Here is a 6,421-nt window from a genome sequence, read left to right as displayed (position 1 = left end):
TAAGATGACTGAACTTCAGGACAAGGTATGATTAACTTTTTCTTCTTAGCCACTGCTTATGTACGAGAAAGACTAAATCCCTGGTTAATCAACGCCTTGAAAATTTAATGATCCATCTTCAATTCGACATGAAGCCGCAAAGAAAATAGTTCCCACTTCTCTCTCCTCTTGGAATACACAAACCAAAATATGTAATAACTTCTTCTTAGTGTGAGTGGAGGGACATGGACAAGAGCAATTATCATAGCTTCCCTTCAAGTTAACCTCTGGCAGTTGGCACTGATAACAAGGACACCTCTGATTGATCCAAGATAAAATTGAAATGTGTTAAACTGTCTAGTCAATCATGGAAGGAACGGATGAACTTGAGGTCAATATGATATTTTGCGATATACATCAACGTTACTTGGAACTTTTTTGCAGGTTCGCTTCATATTTTGTAACAAACGCGCAAAAACTGCAATAAAACAGCACTATATGCTTCTGGACAAAATACAGTGACAGTAAAAAATAAGCCCTGATGGTATTCATTCTCGGCCAAAATCCAATTACAAAATATTTTGTAGTAAGAACTAAATTTCGGCTAAAAACCGTGCACGTTTAAAAAAAGAATCACTCCAATGACGGTCCATTATTGCGGTCCTGAAATCGCCACTATTTCCGGCCTCTCCAACGCAACTCGTTGTCCAGACGTAAATATGCTGCATGTAACGGAAGTTAGCAGGGATTCAGCAGGGGTTCAGCAGGGATTCAGCAGGGATCGACGGCCCCTACGATTTCGCTGAATTTTGGTGGAGAGGTGCAGAATGGTGTCCTCTATCGAAAATCCTAGTGCCAAAATGCGGGGAATCCATCAGGGGGGCCACAAATCCCAAAAAACAGTATGCCCTCAGGGCACAATCGACGAACTTTGAAAACCCTACTTCTAGCCGTCAAAACAGCTAAAAATGCACGTCATTCGAAAGAGGACAAAATTTTACATGCAACGGTACCAAATTTAGGGGGCTAGCGCCCCCCTGAACCGAACAAAACAGCTTCAAATATATGGGCCCGGGAGTATGCCCTCGGGGCATAAATAAACGTTTTCAACAATTTCAGGCCTATAACATCGACAAAATCCAGCAATATGCACATCATTGGAAAGAGCGTAATTTCCCAAACAAAAAACCCAAGTAACATTTTTCGATGGGGCCCACCTGGGGCCCACGGGACCCAATTGAAATTTGGGGCCCAATGGGGCGGCCCCTACGATTTTCTTCAAAATTTGCACAGACACTCTCCTGGGCCCCCTCTTCAATCTGGCTGAAGAAACCTACCGGGGAATCCAAAGGAAGGGGCCCAAAGAGGGCCCCAAAGAGGCCCTTTCTAAGTATTGCCCCTAATTTCGCGACCAACCCCGGCAATATGCACATCATTGGAAAGAGCGTAATTTCCCAAACAAAAAACCCAAGTAACATTTTTCGATGGGGCCCACCTGGGGCCCACGGGACCCAATTGACATTTGGGGCCCAATGGGGCGGCCCCTACGATTTTCTTCAAAATTTGCACAGACACTCTCCTGGGCCCCCTCTTCAATCTGGCTGAAGAAACCTACCGGGGAATCCAAAGGAAGGGGCCCAAAGAGGGCCCCAAAGAGGCCCTTTCTAAGTATTGCCCCTAATTTCGCGACCAACCCCGGCAATATGCACATCATTGGAAAGAGCGTAATTTCCCAAACAAAAAACCCAAGTAACATTTTTCGATGGGGCCCACCTGGGGCCCACGGGACCCAATTGAAATTTGGGGCCCAATGGGGCGGCCCCTACGATTTTCTTCAAAATTTGCACAGACACTCTCCTGGGCCCCCTCTTCAATCTGGCTGAAGAAACCTACCGGGGAATCCAAAGGAAGGGGCCCAAAGAGGGCCCCAAAGAGGCCCTTTCTAAGTATTGCCCCTAACTTTGCGACCAACCCCGGCAATATGCACATCATTGGAAAGAGCGTAATTTCCCAAACAAAAAACCCAAGTAACATTTTTCGATGGGGCCCACCTGGGGCCCACGGGACCCAATTGAAATTTGGGGCCCAATGGGGCGGCCCCTACGATTTTCTTCAAAATTTGCACAGACACTCTCCTGGGCCCCCTCTTCAATCTGGCTGAAGAAACCTACCGGGGAATCCAAAGGAAGGGGCCCAAAGAGGGCCCCAAAGAGGCCCTTTCTAAGTATTGCCCCTAATTTCGCGACCAACCCCGGCAATATGCACATCATTGGAAAGAGCGTAATTTCCCAAACAAAAAACCCAAGTAACATTTTTCGATGGGGCCCACCTGGGGCCTACGGGACCCAATTGAAATTTGGGGCCCAATGGGGCGGCCCCTACGATTTTCTTCAAAATTTGCACAGACACTCTCCTGGGCCCCCTCTTCAATCTGGCTGAAGAAACCTACCGGGGAATCCAAAGGAAGGGGCCCAAAGAGGGCCCCAAAGAGGCTCTCTTTTTCTTTTTCTCAAAAAGGCCCCCTTCCTCAGCCAGATTGAAGAGGGGGCCCAGGAGAGTGTCTGTGCAAATTTTGAAGAAAATCGTAGGGGCCGCCCCATTGGGCCCCAAATTTCAATTGGGTCCCGTGGGCCCCATCGAAAAATGTTACTTGGGTTTTTTGTTTGGGAAATTACGCTCTTTCCAATGATGTGCATATTGCCGGGGTTGGTCGCAAAATTAGGGGCAATACTTAGAAAGGGCCTCTTTGGGGCCCTCTTTGGGCCCCTTCCTTTGGATTCCCCGGTAGGTTTCTTCAGCCAGATTGAAGAGGGGGCCCAGGAGAGTGTCTGTGCAAATTTTGAAGAAAATCGTAGGGGCCGCCCCATTGGGCCCCAAATTTCAATTGGGTCCCGTGGGCCCCAGGTGGGCCCCATCGAAAAATGTTACTTGGGTTTTTTGTTTGGGAAATTACGCTCTTTCCAATGATGTGCATATTGCCGGGGTTGGTCGCGAAATTAGGGGCAATACTTAGAAAGGGCCTCTTTGGGGCCCTCTTTGGGCCCCTTCCTTTGGATTCCCCGGTAGGTTTCCTCAGCCAGATTGAAGAGGGGGCCCAGGAGAGTGTCTGTGCAAATTTTGAAGAAAATCGTAGGGGCCGCCCCATTGGGCCCCAAATTTCAATTGGGTCCCGTGGGCCCCAGGTGGGCCCCATCGAAAAATGTTACTTGGGTTTTTTGTTTGGGAAATTACGCTCTTTCCAATGATGTGCATATTGCCGGGGTTGGTCGCGAAATTAGGGGCAATACTTAGAAAGGGCCTCTTTGGGGCCCTCTTTGGGCCCCTTCCTTTGGATTCCCCGGTAGGTTTCTCCAGCCAGATTGAAGAGGGGGCCAGGAGAGTGTCTGTGCAAATTTTGAAGAAAATCGTAGGGGCCGCCCCATTGGGCCCCAAATTTCAATTGGGTCCCGTGGGCCCCAGGTGGGCCCCATCGAAAAATGTTACTTGGGTTTTTTGTTTGGGAAATTACGCTCTTTCCAATGATGTGCATATTGCCGGGGTTGGTCGCGAAATTAGGGGCAATACTTAGAAAGGGCCTCTTTGGGGCCCTCTTTGGGCCCCTTCCTTTGGATTCCCCGGTAGGTTTCTTCAGCCAGATTGAAGAGGGGGCCCAGGAGAGTGTCTGTGCAAATTTTGAAGAAAATCGTAGGGGCCGCCCCATTGGGCCCCAAATTTCAATTGGGTCCCGTGGGCCCCAGGTGGGCCCGATCGAAAAATGTTACTTGGGTTTTTTGTTTGGGAAATTACGCTCTTTCCAATGATGTGCATATTGCCGGGGTTGGTCGCAAAGTTAGGGGCAATACTTAGAAAGGGCCTCTTTGGGGCCCTCTTTGGGCCCCTTCCTTTGGATTCCCCGGTAGGTTTCTTCAGCCAGATTGAAGAGGGGGCCAAGGAGAGTGTCTGTGCAAATTTTGAAGAAAATCGTAGGGGCCGCCCCATTGGGCCCCAAATTTGAATTGGGTCCCGTGGGCCCCAGGTGGGCCCCATCGAAAAATGTTACTTGGGTTTTTTGTTTGGGAAATTACGCTCTTTCCAATGATGTGCATATTGCCGGGGTTGGTCGCGAAATTAGGGGCAATACTTAGAAAGGGCCTCATTGGGGCCCTCTTTGGGCCCCTTCCTTTGGATTCCCCGGTAGGTTTCTTCAGCCAGATTGAAGAGGGGGCCCAGGAGAGTGTCTGTGCAAATTTTGAAGAAAATCGTAGGGGCCGCCCCATTGGGCCCCAAATTTCAATTGGGTCCCGTGGGCCCCAGGTGGGCCCCATCGAAAAATGTTACTTGGGTTTTTTTTTGGGAAATTACGCTCTTTCCAATGATGTGCATATTGCCGGGGTTAGTCGCGAAATTAGGGGCAATACTTAGAAAGGGCCTCTTTGGTGCCCTCTTTGGGCGCCTTCCTTTGGATTCCCCGGTAGGTTTCTTCAGCCAGATTGAAGAGGGGGCCCAGGAGAGTGTCTGTGCAAATTTTGAAGAAAATCGTAGGGGCCGCCCCATTGGGCCCCAAATTTCAATTGGGTCCCGTGGGCCCCAGGTGGGCCCCATCGAAAAATGTTACTTGGGTTTTTTGTTTGGGAAATTACGCTCTTTCCAATGATGTGCATATTGCCGGGGTTGGTCGCAAAGTTAGGGGCAATACTTAGAAAGGGCCTCTTTGGGGCCCTCTTTGGGCCCCTTCCTTTGGATTCCCCGGTAGGTTTCTTCAGCCAGATTGAAGAGGGGGGCCAGGAGAGTGTCTGTGCAAATTTTGAAGAAAATCGTAGGGGCCGCCCCATTGGGCCCCAAATTTCAATTGGGTCCCGTGGGCCCCAGGTGGGCCCCATCGAAAAATGTTACTTGGGTTTTTTTTTGGGAAATTACGCTCTTTCAAATGATGTGCATATTGCCGGGGTTGGTCGCGAAATTAGGGGCAATACTTAGAAAGGGCCTCTTTGGGGCCCTCTTTGGGCCCCTTCCTTTGGATTCCCCGGTAGGTTTCTTCAGCCAGATTGAAGAGGGGGCCCAGGAGAGTGTCTGTGCAAATTTTGAAGAAAATCGTAGGGGCCGCCCCATTGGGCCACAAATTTCAATTGGGTCCCGTGGGCCCCAGGTGGGCCCCATCGAAAAATGTTACTTGGGTTTTTTGTTTGGGAAATTACGCTCTTTCCAATGATGTGCATATTGCCGGGGTTGGTCGCGAAATTAGGGGCAATACTTAGAAAGGGCCTCTTTGGGGCCCTCTTTGGGCCCCTTCCTTTGTATTCCCCGGTAGGTTTCTTCAGCCAGATTGAAGAGGGGGCCCAGGAGAGTGTCTGTGCAAATTTTGAAGAAAATCGTAGGGGCCGCCCCATTGGGCCCCAAATTTCAATTGGGTCCCGTGGGCCCCAGGTGGGCCCCATCGAAAAATGTTACTTGGGTTTTTTGTTTGGGAAATTACGCTCTTTCCAATGATGTGCATATTGCCGGGGTTGGTCGCAAAGTTAGGGGCAATACTTAGAAAGGGCCTCTTTGGGGCCCTCTTTGGGCCCCTTCCTTTGGATTCCCCGGTAGGTTTCTTCAGCCAGATTGAAGAGGGGGCCCAGGAGAGTGTCTGTGCAAATTTTGAAGAAAATCGTAGGGGCCGCCCCATTGGGCCCCAAATTTCAATTGGGTCCCGTGGGCCCCAGGTGGGCCCCATCGAAAAATGTTAATTGGGTTTTTTGTTTGGGAAATTACGCTCTTTCCAATGATGTGCATATTTCCGGGGTTGGTCGCGAAATTAGGGGCAATACTTAGAAAGGGCCTCTTTGGGGCCCTCTTTGGGCCCCTTCCTTTGGATTCCCCGGTAGGTTTCTTCAGCCAGATTGAAGAGGGGGCCCAGGAGAGTGTCTGTGCAAATTTTGAAGAAAATCGTAGGGGCCGCCCCATTGGGCCCCAAATTTCAATTGGGTCCCGTGGGCCCCAGGTGGGCCCCATCGAAAAATGTTACTTGGGTTTTTTGTTTGGGAAATTACGCTCTTTCCAATGATGTGCATATTGCCAGGGTTGGTCGCGAAATTAGGGGCAATACTTAGAAAGGGCCTCTTTGGGGCCCTCTTTGGGCCCCTTCCTTTGGATTCCCCGGTAGGTTTCTTCAGCCAGATTGAAGAGGGGCCCCAGGAGAGTGTCTGTGCAAATTTTGAAGAAAATCGTAGGGGCCGCCCCATTGGGCCCCAAATTTCAATTGGGTCCCGTGGGCCCCAGGTGGGCCCCATCGAAAATGTTACTTGGGTTTTTTGTTTGGGAAATTACGCTCTTTCCAATGATGTGCATATTGCCGGGGTTGGTCGCGAAATTAGGGGCAATACTTAGAAAGGGCCTCTTTGGGGCCCTCTTTGGGCCCCTTCCTTTGGATTCCCCGGTAGGTTTCTTCAGCCAGATTGAAGAGGGGGCCCAGGAGAGTGTCTGT

This window comes from Amphibalanus amphitrite, unplaced genomic scaffold (assembly GCF_019059575.1).
Source record: "Amphibalanus amphitrite isolate SeventyFive unplaced genomic scaffold, NRLGWU_Aamphi_draft 001383F_arrow, whole genome shotgun sequence".
In the NCBI taxonomy this organism is placed as follows: Eukaryota; Metazoa; Arthropoda; class Thecostraca; order Balanomorpha; family Balanidae; genus Amphibalanus; species Amphibalanus amphitrite.
The sequence above is the reverse complement of the archived record's forward strand: the minus strand, read 5'-3'. Positions refer to the sequence as shown.